General features: G+C 39.6%; 1 pseudogene; it reads left to right on the forward strand.

The window, feature by feature from the left end:
- The first annotated feature begins 900 nt into the window (after positions 1 to 900).
- Positions 901 to 1,916, forward strand: LOC119044040 (60S ribosomal protein L18-like; annotated as a pseudogene).
- The last annotated feature ends 16,112 nt before the right edge of the window (positions 1,917 to 18,028 follow it).

Genomic DNA, 18,028 nt, shown 5'->3' on the forward strand with positions numbered 1-18,028 from the left:
TGGCTATGTGACGAAGCCTCCATAAAAATCCCTGATGTATGGGGTTCTGGGCTGGTGAACACAGCCACGTGCCAGGAGGGCCATGCCTCCCAGCTCCTTAGGGGCAGAAGTTCCTGTGCCCAGGACCCTTTCAGACTTCATGTTGGGTATCACTTCATCTGGATGTTCACCTGTAGCCTTTAATACATCTTTTATAATAAATCAGCAAGAGCAAGTCAACTGTTTTCCTGGGTTCTGGGAGCTGCTCTAGCAAATTTTTGACCCTGAGTACAGGGACATAGGAACCTCCAATTTGTAGCCAAGTCAGACAAAAGTTGTGTGTATCCTAGGAACTAACTCCTTTTGACCGGCATCTGAAGTGGGGGTCTTGTGGATCTGAGTCCTTAACCTGTGGTGTCTGTGCTAACTCCGGTTAGTTTCAAAACTGGATCGGATTATAGGACATGCAGCTGGTGTCAGAGAATTTGGTCAGAGTGGAGAAGCAGCCCACGAACAGGTTATGTGTGAGAGTGAACGAAAACACAGTGAGTTTTTCCTAGACATTCCCCTTATTAAAAGCTCTTGAAATATCTTCATTTCACAGTGCCTTCTATTTTCTAGCACTGTATCTGACAAATTTATGTTTTTTACCTTCAAACCTAACCCCTGGGTAAAGTATAATTCCTTGTACCCAGGGCCAGGGTCAGAAAGGGTAGTAAGTTCAAACGTTAGTCTGAAAAGTCTCAAATGTACAGAAAATACAACTTCTTTGACTTTTCTATATCTCAACTTAATTTCTGTTTCAGCCCAATCCTCCAAGGTGGCAGAAACATAAGCTAAATCAGTTCAGGGTCACCCCTGACAATTAAAGTACAATTAATAAGTGTAAGAATAGAACTACACACTAGGAATTTGGCAGACATGAAGACAATACCTAACAGCTTCAAAGGAGGAGAAAGGACTTTCAGGTACAGCCTGGAGAATGTGATGTGTGAGATGAAACAGAAGGATGAATGGAGGTAGCCAAGCAAAGAAAGAAAAGAGCATGCCAGGCATATGTCACAAAGGCAAGAAATAGCAGGATGCTAGGAGACTACAAGCCATTCAACGTTTCTGAAGCACAAAGCTGAAGACAGGGAGAGCAGACACATGAAACAGTGACCAGAGGTACCACTGTGGGAGTCAGCGTCCACCACAACAAAGATGAAAGCTTCCGCAAGGAGCCTGAGAGCCAGGATGTCTACCTAAGGCTGTCGGTCACACTGTACAGGTTTCTGACCAGAAGAACCAACCTTGAAACAAATGGTGCTGGAGAGGTTTTTCATGAGTCACAACAACCGGTTGCCTCTGTCCCTATCCCAGATGACCCAGCAGATGAAGCTTCCTGGCCAAGAAGGTTAAACCACTGTGAATGTAGGGACTACAACTGATGACGTGCATGTGCAGAAAGTGTCCAAACTGAAGGTGCATGCACTTTGCGTGAAGCTGCCCTGGGAGCTGCAGTCTCAAGGCCCAGGGTGCGATCCTCGCCCTTGACCAGCTGGCCCTGGACCTCCAAGGGCTGTGGCACCATCTTGCTTTCTGGTCCTCAAAAGAGCTGAGAGGTATGGGCATGTGGGCAGGCCTCAGAAACCCCTCACAGCCACACCAAACCCCAGGTAAGGTCCAAGGGCCAGAAGTTCCAGCACGCAAGAGACCAAGAACCACTCATGGCTACAAAAACAATCCTCAGATCCTGTCTTTTGGATGCTGAAAAAACAAAACAAAACAAACAAACAAACAAACAACAAAATCAGGGACCAGCTCTTGAAGAGCTCTATTATATCACGTTAAGGAGCTTGAATTTTATCTTATAGGTCGGTGGTCCCCAACAGGAGGTCCACACCCCCCCAGATGTGCAGGACAACATTCACCAGAATACAAGAAGAAAATGTTAGAACTTTTATCTTATTTAATTATTTTATTTTTGTGTGTGGTTTATAATGTACATATTAATGTCATAGGACATGTTATATAATAAACAAAAGTATTATGCATACCCTGAAATTTCAGTTCAACCCCAGAATTCAATCAGAACCTGCCAATGAAACTTTGGCTCTGACCACATGCCCACTTTCGTGTCATTGATGATGTCCCCAACCCATGAAATCAGTGATCTTGTAAGAGCGTAAATCACCATCCTATCTAGTCACTGTAATAGCAACAATTACATAAACAAGTCACAGATTTGGTTTCACTGTTAGTATCAGAATATAATGTCTAAATTGAGTGAGCATTCTCTTCCCATAAGCAGTCAGAGGGTACCTCTGACAATGGTTTGCTATTCACTTGACCCAGAAAACCCCAGAAGATCAAGAGGTTCACATCTTTGTGTTTACTTTAAGAATACTTGTGAAACTGCCCAGGCCATGAAGGGTATGCATATCCCAAAAGCCACCAAGTACATAAAGGATGTCACTTTGTAGAAACAATGTGTGCCATTCTGTTATCACAAAGGTGGCACTGGCAGGCGTGCCCGAGCTGAACAGTGGGGCTGGACACAGGGCTGGTGGCCCAAAGAGAGTGCTGGATTTTTGCTGCACGTGCTTAAAAATGCAGAGGGTAATGTGGAACTTATGAGTTGAGATGTAGATTCTCTGGCCACTGGGCACATCCAGGTGAATAAAGCTCCCAGGATGTGGTGCAGAGCTTACAGAGCTCATGGCTGCATTAATCTGTACCATGAGCTCTGCCTGACACGTGGAGAGGACCCAACTGGAAAAGAGCAGATTGTTCGTAAACCAGAAGAGGAGGTTGCACAGAAGTAAAAGATATCCCAGAGGAAAAAACTGAACAAAAAGTTATTAGCATAAAATAAATGTTAATAAAAGCAAAAATAACAATAAAATGAGTGAACATTCTAGATGTAATTTTGATTAAATTTTTCTTAATGTGTTTTATTACTAAAAATTCTACCTGTTGGATGAAAGATGTATAAAATATATTCATTGTTGCAAGAGTAAGATGCTATAATAATCAATGATAACTGTGAAGCTAACAATTTTATATACAAAATCATTTTAAAGCTTGTAAATTGTTAAACAGAAAAATAAATTTGTACTAATATGAAGATTTAGAAAGAGCACAGAAGCTGCATAAATTCATGAAGAATTTTATATTGTTTTTGAGTCAACATATTATTAAAATTTATTGAATATAATGCAGAATAAAAAGCATTCTATTATATAATAATTCTCATATTTGCAGAAGTGTTTGGTGTACTATCCTGTACTTATAACACATGGTAATTGGTAAGGATTGTGTTTAAGTTTGTTTTATTTTGTTTATGCCATTGCGGTTGTCCCACTTTTTCCCCCTTTGCGCCCCCTCTACCCAGCCTGCCGCCCACTTCCATAATCAGTCCCTTCACCCTCGTCCCTGTCCAAGGGTCCTTCATATATGTTCTCTAATTTCTTCACCTTCTTTCAATCAGTCCCCACCTACCCTCCCTCCCATTTCAGCTGTCAATCTGTTCCATGTTTCTGTGCCTCTGATTCTATTTTGCTCATTAGTTTATTTTGTTCATTAGATCCCTCTTATAAGTGAGATTATATGATATTTGTCTTTCACTGACTGGCTTATTTCACTTAGCATAATAGTCTTCATTTCTATCCATGCTGTCACAAAAGGTAGGAATTCCTTCTCTCTTTCTGCTGTGTATTTCATTGTGTAGATGTACCACAGTTTTTTCCTCCACTGATCTACTCATGGGTACTTAGGCTGTTTTCAAATCTTGGCTATTGTAAATAGCACTGCTATGAACATGTGGGTGCATATATTCTTTTGAACTTATGTTTCAGGATTCTTAGGGCATATTCCCAGCGGTGGAATTGCTGGGTCAAAAGGTAGATTTATTTTTAGTTTTTTGAGGAAATTCCACACTGTTTTCCACAGTGGCTGCACCAGTCTGCATTCCCACCAACAGTGCACTAGGATTCCTTTTTCTCCACATCCTTGCCAGCACTTGTTGTTTGCTGACTTATTGATGATAGCCATTTTGACAGGTGTGAGATGATATCTCATTGTAATTTTAATTTCCATCTCTCTAATGACTAGTGATTTTTTCATAAGTCTATGGGCCATCTATATGTCCTCCTTGGAGAAGTATCTGTTCAGGTCCTTTACCCATTTTTTAATTGGGTTATTTGTCTTCCTGGTGTTGAGTTATATGAGTTCTTTATATATTTGGAGATTAAACTCTTGTCCAATATATCATTGGCAAATATGTTCTCCCATGTGTTCAAGTTTTAATTCTTTAATTCCATTTTGGCCATGAGACTTTTAAGAAAAGATACTTACTTGGGTGTTCTTTACATCTTGCAAACGATAAATCACAGCATTATGTCAACTTTGCCACCTCAAAATTTTACTCCTATATCAGTACCACAATATCCAGGTAAGGTCGCATAGCCTTCTTACAGTATCCTTCTTAAGTATGATGTCATAAACTTAATGCGAAAGAGGACTGTATAGATTAAAGATTTCCTTTTACTATTGCACATTAATTTGTTAAGATTATCTTGACAATTTTTATTCTTGGCTAAATTCTAAAAGTTGCCTGTGGTCAAATGGTTTGGTCCAAAAAAAAAAACCAGAAATCCTGAGTCTCATTTCTAGGTCTAATTTTACACAGAGCACTTAATTTCTTCAATGCTTACATTTTCATTTTCAAAGTGGGACTAATAATTCTAGTCTGCAAAGTACTTTCCTCAGGAGAGAGTCATAATTTGAATGCAATTAACTGCCTCTAATTTTTCAAACATAAAATTCTACTGATGTTCACCTAACAGTACAAACACAGTGTCTCAAACTAATTGTTTCATAAGTGATTATTTTTTAAAGCCATCAATTCATTTTGAGGCAGCTTTATGAAATGGAGATTAAATTAACTAACTTAGATAAAAACACTATTCTCTAGCATTAGCCATAATAACAGCTCGGCATTATCTCAATCAGAACATTGTGCAACATGAGGAGGGTGGAGGAGGAGGTGAAATAACAAGAAGTGAATTCCTACATAACACTCACGGCTTCAATAATTATTGGTATCCACTTCTGTAAGTTTTCTCAGAAAGCAGCAGGCAGAAATATACACAGCCCCAGAATGAAATTAATGAACTTGTAACAGTAATACCCTGGACATAATAAGAGATTCTACATTGGGGTGTTAGTGCCAGACTTTAATGTTGGAGACCAGCCTTGGGGCCATACCTTACTTTAAATAGGGGCTAACAGAGAAGTAAAGCATTCGGATAGACACTAGTTACAAGTAAGATGCTTTTGCTTGCTCATTGTTAAACCCCCCTTACCCCATTGCTTCAGAGTGTCTTTTTTTGTTTGTTTGTTTTAATTTCTTTTTAGATTTTATTTATTTATTTTTAGAGTGAGCAGAAGGGAATGCGAGAAACATCAATGCATGGTTGCCTCCCGCACACCTCCCAGTGGGGACCTGGCCTGCTACCTAGGCACGTGCCCTGACTGGGAATTGAACCAGCGACTCTTCAGTTCGCAGGCCACCACTCAATCCACTAAGCCACACTAGGGAAAAAAAATGGATCATTTATTCATCACCTCCCATCACAGAGAAACAATTACTTTTATAGTACAGTAATTTTTAAATCTTATTCCCCCTTTCTATTTTAATGTGAGTCTTTAGTTTAAATACAGACTCATAAAATCATATCCATAAAATCATGAACTATGCCTATAGTATCAGAAGTGGAAGAAGCTAATGCTTAGAACATGCCTGAGAAAAATTCTACAGTCCCTGGGTAGGGTTTTAGGAGCCATGAGTCACAGAATCATTTTATTTAAAAAAATGATTGAAGCATAACATAAAGAAAAGTATACAAGCCCTAAGTGTACGGATGGATAAAAAGTGACCGCAGCCATGTAGGTAACGTTCACATAAAAAAATAGTAATCCACGAAAAAAACTAATTCAGGGCAAAAATAGGTCAGAGTATGGTTAACATTGGGAGTTACCATCTGGGATGGGACACATCTGCTGGGGTATTCAAAATGTTCCACATCTTAATCTGAGTGATGGTTATCATGATAATTTACAATTTTAAATATCATCTTGTACTTTTAAGATCTGTGTGCATTTCCTCTACTTGTTATAATTCAGTAAAAAGTAAAATTTCTTAAAGGATTGGTTTTTGCCTGTTTTTGAACTGTATAAAAGTGGAATTATATCACATGTTCTTTTGTGTCTTGCTCAACATTATGTTTGAGAAATTCATTCATGTGGTTGAATATACCGCAGTTGCAGTTCACTCATTTTTATTGCCAATAGTGTTCAGTGGTATGAATATGCCACAGCTGATTTATCCATTCTACTTTTGGGTTATATCTAGTTTGGGATTAAAATAAACAATATTTCTGTCCATGTCTTTTGGCGTATGTGTACACATTTCTGCAGGGCATATATTTTTTTCAATTTAGTCTGTCCCAATTTACATCCCTACCATCAATGTGTGAGAATTCTCACTGGCTCCACATCCTCACCAGTAATTGGTATTGTCAGTCTTGGTAATTTTAGCCATTCTGGTAGGAGTATATAGTGAATTTTGTTGTTTTCATTTCAATTTCCTTTCTCATATGTTAGTAGTCATTACATTTCTTCATATGTTCTGCCCATTTTTTAATAGTTTGTATTTAGTACATAGTCTGTATTCCTTGGTTTCAGTTTGTCTGATATTTCTTCATGATTATATTAGGTTATGCATTTTGAACAGAAAAAACCATGGCAGTGACATTGTCTCTTTCTTGGTGCACTATATCAGGGCATATAACGTCCATCGTTTCCTTTGCTGTTAACGTTAACTTTGCTCACTTGCTTAAGGCAGTATCTGCCAGGTTTTTCAACGACAAAGTTACCTTTGTTCCCCATTTGATGTGTTTGGGGGGTTTTGATGCTATTTTAATGGTATTTTTTAAATGTCATTTTCTGCCCTGGCTGGTGTAGCTCAGTGGATTGAGCTCAGGCCTGCGAACCAGACAATTGCGGTTCAAATCCCAGTCAGGGCACATACCGGGTTGCAGGCCGGTTCCCTGCAGGCCAGTTCCCAGCAGGGGACGCACAAAGGCAACCATACATTGATGTTTCTCTCCCTCTCTCCTTCCCTTCCCCTCTACAGATAAATAAATAAAATCTTTTAAAAAAATAAATAAATAAAATGTCATTTTCTGACTGTTGATGGTATATAGAAATTCAGTTGATTATAAATGAGTATATTGTTACCTTGTATCCAGAAATCTCACTAGATTCTAACTTTATAATTTTTAATGCTTTAACCCCTCAAAAATTCTTTTCATTCTAATAACTTATCAGATTATTTATGATTTTTTATATATACAAGTATGTCAGTTGCATATAATGACCTTTTTTTCCATTTTGTCCTGAGTCTTACACATTTCACTTTGTTTTTTGCCTTTGGTACTGGCTAGGATAATATGAAATAAAAATGGTGACAGTGGGGATATTTGTCTTGTTTCCAACTTCAGAGGAAAGGTTTTTATATTTTATTATTTATTATATTTGCCAGTGTTCAGGTTAGGGGAGATCTTTTCTATCTATTGGAACCAGAATTTTTTTCAATCATAAATATATGTAGTATTTTACCAAATGCCTTTTTCTCTATTAAATTGATAATATTTTCCATTTATTCTGTAAATATAGATAATTACATTGATTAATTTTTTAAACCCAAGATAACCATTCTATGGTCTTTGCTAGGTACTTATTTTTAAAACAAATTATAGTTACCTCAATTTAAAAAAAAACAAACCCGAACCTTCAAGTTCCTTTTTCCAGACACTGGTTATATAACAAGTCGCCAAAACTTAATGACTTACAACAACAATATTTCTATCTGTTATGTTATCTGTCAAGAATTCCAGAGCAACTCAGCTGGGTACTTCTGCTCAAGGTCTCTTGTGTGTTTGCAAGTCAAGCTGGTTGGAGTTAGAGTTATTTCAAAGGTTTTCCTACCCACATCTCGGGGGCCTAGACTGGAGAGACTCCAATAGCTGATTATTGGAACACCTTGTGGATGTTCCACAAACACAGCCCCCTAACTCTGTGTGGTCTCTCCAGCATGGCACCTTCAGGATAGCAGGACTTCTATAGCAGCTCAGAGTTCCAAAGGCATATGTCCTGAGAGAGAAACCAGGCTAAGTGGTGTTGACTTTTATGACCTAGCCTTATAAGTTACACAGAATCATTTCATCATATTATTGGTTGAAGCAGTTACAAAAGCCTACTCAGTTTCAAGGGTTGGGACTATAATCCCATCTCTCTCTTTTTTTAATTGAATTTATTGGGATGATAGTGGTTAACAAAATTATACAGGTTTCAGATGCATAATTCTACAAAAAATCATCTATACCCTGTATGTATGTTCACCATACATACAGGTGTGTTCACCACCCCTCAGTCAAGTCCCCACCCATCTCTCAATGGAGAAGTGTGAAGTCACATTGTAAAGAGAACATAGGAATCAGATGTGTATTGGTGAGGCCATGTTTAGAAATGCACCCTGCCACAGCAGCATCCCAGAAGTCCCACAGCCAGCTTACACAATCATTCATGTCTGCCATTACACCCAGCTCCGGCCTGTCTACACTAGGTCCCAGACCTCCTTTCTTATCTTTACCCCCAGTAGCATAGCTCATCTTTGCTCATTGTCCTTCATGCACAGACACACACTGGAGTCCCGCAAACTCACTCTTTAGGCTAGCCTCTCAGATATCATCCCTAGAGTTTTGGAGCATGAGGGAAAACCCCAGTGTATCACATGTCACCCAGGTTAGAGGTCCTGAGAAATGCTGCTGTGCACTTGGGACAACTGGACAGACCCCTGAGTGCATCTTCATGACAGTGAGCCAAGAATTCTTTCCTTAATGCTTCATACAACTCCTTAGTGAGGGCCTCCTGCTGTGTTAGGAGCTGATAGCACAATGATTAAAAAAAAAAAGAAGGAATTCGCAGTGGAAAGATGCATCTGTAACCTTGTCAGAGCATGATCCACAGGATATAGGGAACATTTAAAGGTTGTTAAGCCAAGAAGGATAGTGATCAGGTTTGCACCTTAGAAAAATCACTGCTATGTTAAAGCAACTCTCTGTCCCTTACTGCCAGGAACGATGCATCCAGTGGCACTGTATATACAAAATCTCCACCACAATGTATAAACTTGAGGGGGATTTCTTTGACATGAAGTGTCTTTGAGAGGGAATCAAGGCCTTGCTTTTTTGTGTACACACCAGGAAACACAAACTAAAGAAAACATGCAATGGAATGGAATTTGCAGAAGACAGAATTAGGAGCTGTAGTAGCAATGACCTCAACTTCTAATGAATTTACTCCAAATTCTGGATTATTATTCACCACCCTGTCTATGGGCTAATTTGATTCCTGGGCAATGAAAAATGGGCATAGCAACATCTTTTGCAAAATATTCTGGAAGTGTCTTTGATTTATTAAAAATGCCATGGATGCATGCAGCAATGAACTACTATACCGTCATCACAAAGGTACTAAGTATTTTCACACTAGCTTTTTGTGGAATTCAGAGTGGTGGCAACAGTTCCTGGCAGGACAGTCTTCCTGCACCATAAGCGATATTGGACAAGGAAACTATATCTGATTCAGGAAATCAAAGTAATAAAACTGTCAGCAACAGTGTGGCCAAGTGATTAGAAGAAGGCTGGTTGAAAATTTAAACACCCTTTTTACTCATTAATCTCCAACTGCTAAAGACAAACAAAAAGCAAAATTAACATGATTGTAAACTAAGCACTTGTGTCCTGTGGCTACCAGGTTGGCCTGCTGAGAAGGAATGAGTTGATCAAAGCCAGTGTGTCTGTGGAGAACTGTGGGATTAGTGCTGCTTCGGGAAGCACACAGCCAGGATCCATTACCCAGCCTGTTTCAGGAACAGGGGAACACCGTAATTAATCTTGGCTTCAATTTGGAGGAAAGCAGGGGACCTACCTGCCCTGTCCATTGAGTTTATATGTTAATCCTCTGAGCTCTGGGAAAAAGTTGTTAAATTGGCATAAAGACTTTTTCTGCCCTTTCAAATGTGTAGAGAAGAAATAGTTGGGAGGGGTTGCTTCATTCCCTAACTTCAAGCAGTTAAGACAAGATACCTCCCAGGAAAACTGTTGATTGCCACCTTGCTTGATTTGATGCATCTCAATGCACAGGGCAAAGGGTCTTCCAATGAAGCCAGCAGGCTTTTTAATGCAAGAAAACACTTGGAGATGCAGGGGCCTTACCCACAAACATGAACCAGAAAAATCCATGTACTTGGAATTGGAGTTGCTCTCAGGGGCAAACTCATCTAATCAATGGGCTCTTGAACTGCTTACAGCTTGTCCAGGACTTTACACGTTATTTTAGATACAGAAAAATGAATAAGCATGTGCCTTGTCCCTACTTTGCACCAATTTCATGTATTTTTTTAAGAAGCAATAAAATGTACAAATGAAATACTTGCATTAGCAATAGAAATTTCATATTAGAAACACTGCCAATTTGCCCTAAAATTCCATGCTGAATGAACTGGGGAGCAAAGTAAAACCAAACCACAGAAGGCCATCCTTCTTCTGAGGGGAGACAATTTATGAAAATAAGCAGGAGATGCTAGAAGGAGTCCTCTGACACCCTAATATGGAGTGGCAGAGGCTACTACTCCGTTGCAGAGGCTGAAAGAAAAGCAGGTTCAGAAGTCTGTTTGGAATTGTAACACTTGGGTACCCCTACCTCTTCCACACCTCAGAGATGGGCTGAGACCCCAGTGGGGCACAAGCTAGCCATCCGAGCATAAAGCTGTAAATAGTAAGCTCCTTCTCCCAGAGACCCTCCACATTGTTAGACACATGGCTTCACTATGACAACCTCCCCCATTCCAGTCTGCTCCTCCCCCCCAATTCTGGAACAAAATATTACTACGTTTCTGAAATATCATTACTGCCAGCTTTTTATCCTTTATTTCATCTGGATTTGATGTTCTACTATTAAAAATTTGGCCAGAGACCTGTCTTAGTCAGATTGGGCTTCTATAACAAGATATCGGAGACTGGTGGCTTAAGCCACAGAAATTTAATTCTCACAGTTCTGGAGGCTAGAAAACCCAAGATCAGAGTGCCAGCCAATTTGTGGTCAGATGAGAGCCCTTATCTTGGTTTGCAATCACTGTCTTCTAGTTGTCTCCACAACAAACCCGAAAACAAAGAGAAAAGAAAGCTCTCTCCCAATCTAATCTCATAAAAGTACTAATCCCATCGTGAGGACTCCACCTTCGTGAACTAATTACCTCCCCAAAGCCTCGCCTCCAGATTAGAATTCCAGTTTATGGATTGGGGTTGTAGGTGGGGCTACATACAAACAGGCAGTCCATAATAGAACCCATATTGATTTCTGACAACTGGACATGAATCATTGATAGCAAATTCAACCATTCTAAGTGTTGTTCAAAGCAGGTAGGGGGTTCCTGCACAGTTGCTACCAATGGTGCAACAGGGCTTGGGATGAATTCCACACCCCGTTGTTCTGCTTGCGTTAAGGAACAGGCTTTAATGAGGAAACTCACCAGGGGAGGATGGCTTGGCCTCAGATTTTCCCATCATCCCTGAGAGTGATGCTATGGTTAGGTGCTGTGTGTGTTCCAGGGGAAGGAGATGTCCCCTGAAAAGACACCTTTTTAAAAAAGTAAAATTGTGAGAAAGCAGCCTCGTCAGAATGTGAACAAAGAGACTATTTAGAGTCAGGATGACTGAGTTTAGTGACTGACATTAGTTACTGACATTGGTGCCAAATATCTAGGGATCCCAGGGACCTTAGGGAGTTGCAGCCCCTTTTGCTAGGGGTCGTTCTGGGAAGCTAAGTTTGAGCACAACCTCTCCTGCTGGCAGAAGTGGAGAACCTAGCCTCTCCTGGCACTGTGTCGGCAACCCCAGGGTTAGCTCCCAAGCTCATTTTTGGACCATCCTACCCAAAGCATCATGCTCTTCTAATCAATGTTTAATAAGCATTAGTCATTAGCTAGTCATAACTAGCTAATGACCAATGAGAATAATACCATGCTACAATAACATGCCTGCTAAAGGAAAGGTTTTGAGTAGATGAAAGGTTGTTCAGAGATTAAAGAGTTTCAGCCCTAGCTTGTGTGGCTCAGTGGACTGAGTTCCAGCCTGTGAACCAAAGGGTGATGGGTTCGATTTCCAGTCAGGGCACATGCCTGGGTTGTGGCCAGGTGCCTAGTAGGGAGCGCATGAGAGACAACAACACATTGTTATTGCCCTCTTGTCCTCCAACACATTGCTGTTGCTTTCTTTTCCTCCTTTTCCCTATCTAAAAATAAAATAAAATCTTTAAAAAATGAGTTTCAGTGGAGTAGTTGTATAACATTCAGACACATCCAAATATTAAATCAGAGGGAAGAGGCAAAATGAAGATAACCAAGCAATTAAGGAAAAGGAGGAAGAGATAATGAGATGAAGAAATATATGAGGGAATAATATATGAAGTAAATTCATTCAACCAACATTTATTGAACACCTGAGCTAAGTTCTGAGCATGAGCTGGTGAGCAAGACAAAATGGTCCCTACTTGTCCCACAGACAAGTAAACAGCCCAGGAAATCTTATAAAGCTAAAATAATAATTTTAAAGATGATTTTTTCCTGAATTACTTGCTCTAACATTTTAACTCTCCCAAGTTGCAACTCTGAAAAGGAAATGAATACTTTTCCTTTATAGTAGGAAATGCATCACAGAGTTACCTAAAATTTGCCACCCTTAAGGAAATAAGTAAGCCAAGAATTATCAGTGAACACTGAAACCCTTAGGTGAAAGGCTGATGGAAGGCTGGATATTCACCTGGTGCCAAAGTTATCAGCCTGCAGGTTACTAGCTAGTTCCAAGATGACTGTCACCCCATAAACCCAGTGGTCAATCTTAATCAGCAATAATAGGATTACCAGAGCTTCATTATAGAACTTCTGGTGTGATGCACTGTTTAGCTGAATTTAATCAAGCCTTTAGATCCAATGCCCAATAACAAAAAAGATGGGGTTTATTGTTAAATGACACCAAAAGTAAGCAATCAAAAAAAAAACCCAGAAAAATGTCCAGAAATTGGGATATTCTAGGGAACAACTGTCCTGATCTTTGAAAGTCAATGTCATAGGAAAAACAAAAAGCTGGGGTGAGTGTGAGAGGGAGATGAGGGGCAACATGAAAGCAAATGTCTGTTCTAAAGTAAAATACACTTCAGAGACCCAACAACCAAACGCAATCATGGTTCTTGATTGTATCCTAAAACTGAACAAACTGGCTTCAAAAGACATTTGGGGGACAAGTGAGAGTAACTTGGGTGTGTTGTTATTATTGGGGTTATGTAAGAAAGTGTTATTTAGCCCTGGCTGGTGCAGCTCAGTGTATCGAGCGCAGGCTGCAAACCAAAGGGTCGCAAGTTTGATTCCCAGTCAGGGCACATGCCTGGGTTGCAGGCCAGATCCCCAGTGGGGGCCACATGAGAGGCAACCACACATTGATGTTTCTCTCCCTTTCTCCCTCTCTTTCTCTATCTCTCTAAAAATAAGTAAATTAATTAAAAAAAAGAAAATGTTATTTAGATATGCCTATCAAAATATTTAGGAGTAAAATGTCATGATATCTGTACTTACTTTAAAAGACTTTAACAAAATATAGGTGAAACATGAAAAAATGCCAATCATGAAAATAAGTGATAGGTATAGGGTATTTATTACACTATTCTCTTTACTTTTCTGTACATTTATAATGTTCACAGTAATTATAAAAAGTATCTTTAATACCTAGCATTTGTGGAAACAGGCCATTCCATTCACATTGTTGGTTGAACTGTAAGTTGGTATAGTCTTCACAGAGGACAATCTGGAATACATAAACTTTGTTTAATTTTTTATTTTTAAAAGATTTTACTTATTTTTACTTATTTTCTTATTTTATTTATTTTTAGAGAGAAGAGAGGGGAGGGAGAAAGAGATGGAGAGAAAGATTGATCATTGCCTCTCCTACACATCCTGACCAGGGACTAAAATCGCAACCCGGGCATGTGCCCTGAATGGGAATCAAACAGATGAACTTTGGATTTGTAGGACATCACCCAACACACTGAGACACACTAGTCTGGGCTAAATTTTGTTTTAAAACATACATACACTTTGACATAAAAAATCCCATCCTTAAGAATCTATTCAATGACTAGTGATACCAAGTACAGAGGATGTATCCATAAGGATGTTTATTATAGCCTTATTTATAATATAAACAAATCTGAGATAACGGGGAAATGGTTAAATATATTTTGACAGTACCAGGTCTGTCAGAAAGTATCCAGCTTTGTAATATGAAAAACACATTTATTGAAGATATAAGATACAAGAAACATTGTACATAAGACAATGACTCACTCCCCTTCAAAGAAGGCACCTTGGGACCTCACAGTTCCAATCGCCATCAGCTGCCCAGTTGTATTTTCCTGAATCCCATTGACAGTCTGAAATCTCTTCCCTTTCAAAGTTGATTTTAGTTTGGGGAATAGCCAGAAATCACAGGGCACCAGATCTGGGATATAGATCTCAGCCAGGTGGCTGAGTCACCTGGGTGATTTCATGTTTCACCAAAAAAACTGCATGAGACGTGATGCGTGAGTGGGCATGTTGTCCTGATGAATCTGCCAATCACCTGTTGCCCATTGCTGTGGCTGTTTTTGTCATATTGAATCTTTCAACTGACGAATATTGAGGCAGTACTCCTTAGTACTTGTTTGGCCGGGTGGGGAGGTGGTGTTCTCATGATAGACAATACCTTCCCAATCAAAAAACACAGTTACCATGGTCTTAAGCAGTTACCAAGATCTTGCTGACTTTGCCCTGCCTTGTTTGGTCATGGAGAACCAGGCAACTTACATTGGGATGACAGGGTCTTCCTTTCAGGATCATAGCCATAGACCCATGATTAATCTCCAGTTATGACCTTCTGGAGGAAATGTGGTTCATTGGTAGCAGTTTGAATCAAGTCATTAGCAACTGCAGCACAATGTTCCTCCTGCTCTGGTAGCAGAAGCTGCAGAACAAATTTTGCCACTATATGTCTCATGCCAAGATCCTTCGTCAGAATCTCAGACACAGTTTTTAGAATCCACGGATCAGCTCCTAGTTCTCACCCATTAGTCACTGATCTTTGTTGACTGCAGCCTGTACACGTTCAACATTCTCAGGTGTTCTGCTTACTGTAGGCCTTCCTGAACATGAGTCACTTTCAACAGATTCTCAATCATCTTTGAAGTGCTTGTGCCACACTTTTACTTGCACTGTACTCATTGCATCATCCCCAAAAGCCTTCTGAATCATCCAAAGAGTTTTTGAGGAAAAATGTTCAAGCTTAATGCAAAATTTGATGCAGATTCGTTGCTTTACTTACTCAGTCATTTTTAATGTGATGGCCACATAATACACATGCTCACTCAAGGATGTCCACCACCCCCACTGTCTAGTACAGTGAAGTTGTCATTGTTTGCACATGTGCATTCCAGTCCACTCTTCTTGGTTGCCAGGTTACATTGATGTTGCACAAGCTGTTCTCATTATATTAACAATGGCTGGAAGTTTTCCGGACAAAACTCATATATTATATGACAAAGAATATGACGTCACTGTTAAAAATAACAAAGTAGGCTGCCACAGACTGGGCAAATAGCTTAAACAACAGAAATTTATTTTCTCACAGTTCTGGAGGCTAGAATTGAAACAAGGTGTCAGCAGGGTTGGTTTCTTCTGAGGCCTCTCTCCTTGGCTTACAGACAACCATCTTCTCCCTGTACCCATTTGTGTCCAAGTTTCCTTATAAGGACACCAGTCTTATTGGAATAGGAGACACACTAATGACTTCTTTTAAACTAAATAATCTCTTTAAAGACCGTTTCCAAGTAGTCACATTTTGAGGTACTGAAAGTTAGGATTTCAATATGTCAAATTTAGGAGGACACAATTCAGTCCATAACATTTACAGCCATGGAAAGATGTTTATGATTTTTAGGTTTAAAAAAGTAGGGAGCAGAACAATATGTACAGTATGATCCTCTTAAAAAAAACAACAATAAAAATAAACCCTCTAATGGTTATGTGCTTACATGCAGTTTGGAGTATATTGAAAACATTCTGGAAGAATAGATACCCAAGTCTCAATAATGGTTCTCAATAATAGAGGAATAAAATGACAAAAGGTGGGTACGGAGTTCCACTTTTTTTTACAAGCATGGGTTAATTTAGTAATTGGAAAATTTTAGCTAAAAATAAGCACAGCTACAATGTCACCCCCAGCCGAAAAAGGAAAATATATTCTTCTTTGAAACAAAGCATTTTTACTGAAATGGGGGTTGGGGACTGGCATTCCACCCCGGGTATTAACAAAAAGAAGAAAACTGGGAAGAAAACAACAAAAACAATACTTTGATACCATCTTAAACATTGGGGAGGAAGAGACACAGGACATCCAAATTGTCTTTGTCTGTCAGCTCAGAAGAATGAGTGACTCAGAGTAAAAAACTAAGTGTTAGAAAATCAAATAATATTTCCTCAGATTCATGTTTATACATATTCTTCTCATTTAATTCTCTTGCAATCCTACTATCTTCATTTTACAGATGAGGAAAGAGTGCTTTTTTAGGGTCAATTTTCCTGAGGTTACAAAACTAGTACGGTAGCAAAACTGGAACTCAAATTTGGGTCTCCCCCGCCCTGAAGCCGGTGCTAGTTACTCCTCTGTGCTGCCTGGAATAGGTTTTGCCTTCTCCCTATCACCTGCACCCAATCACTACTCCCAAATCTTGCTAATTTGGGAAGCATCCCTTCCCCCAAGTTTAGGCGGCTCTCTTTAGGTCTCCCTAAATCCTCTGACTCCATGTATCACAGATCATAATGTAGTCTGATGATCTCTGTATATGGTTTTTCTCCTCCACTGGACTGTGAACTCTTGAGAGCAGCAATTAAGTACCACGCGTGCCTGGCACATAGTAGATGTTTTAGTTCTGCAACAGGATATCACTTATATTTGTTTCCTTACAAAACCCTGAACTTCATAAGGTTAAAGAATACACCTGGTTTTATGCACCATTAAATCACTGGAGCCTAATGCATGCTTGGCACAGATTGGGCTTTCAAAAAAATAAATATTTTTTAATAAATAATTCTATAAGTAATCTCCTCTATCTACTGTGACTCTGAGTCACATTCCAAGAAAAAGCAGCTTCTTGACATCCTTTTTCTTGTAATGATTTAGTATTTCACATTATTTCTACACTTCTACATTTAAAAATTCGTCATTATTTTCCAGTTTTCGTCCTTAACACTCACATGGAACACCATCTCCATTATTTGAGAGTGTGAGATTCTGATTCTGCCTTACATTTATCCTCCTATTGTAAACTGCTAACGATTCCTTTCAACCTCTTCACTTAACTGCCAAAGTCCTGAAAGTCCTGAATGGTGGAGGGAGGGAGGTACTTAGAGGTAAACAATTAGCCTTCATTTACAAACTTGCTTTTGCTTGGGGTAACTGCAAAGTTACAAGTTCCTGGATGTGAACCTCTCTGACAGAATCTCCTAAATGAGTTGGATTGATGACGTATGACTATAACTAAAGATATGAAATAACAGAAGACTTAAAACAGTATTTGCTGGGCAAAGTTCTTATCTTTTAAAAATATATATGATGCAGAGACTCTCACTAGAGGAACAAGAAAAACATATTCCAAATTACCTTCCAAGCAGGTTGCCTGAATTAAATCCCACAGACGAACAGACGAAACGCCCTCTCCGACCAAAGTTTGCAGCCCCAGTACTAGCTCCTGTGGGCGGGGCCATGAGGCCCCCTCACCGCGACCTAAAAAGGGGGGCGGGATCAGAGGCGGGCCCAGGCTGCCAGGGGCGGGGCCTCAAGGGCGAGGGGCAGGC

Source organism: Artibeus jamaicensis, unplaced genomic scaffold (assembly GCF_021234435.1).
Source record: "Artibeus jamaicensis isolate MK-2021 breed Jamaican fruit bat unplaced genomic scaffold, CSHL_Jam_final contig_465, whole genome shotgun sequence".
NCBI lineage: Eukaryota > Metazoa > Chordata > Mammalia > Chiroptera > Phyllostomidae > Artibeus > Artibeus jamaicensis.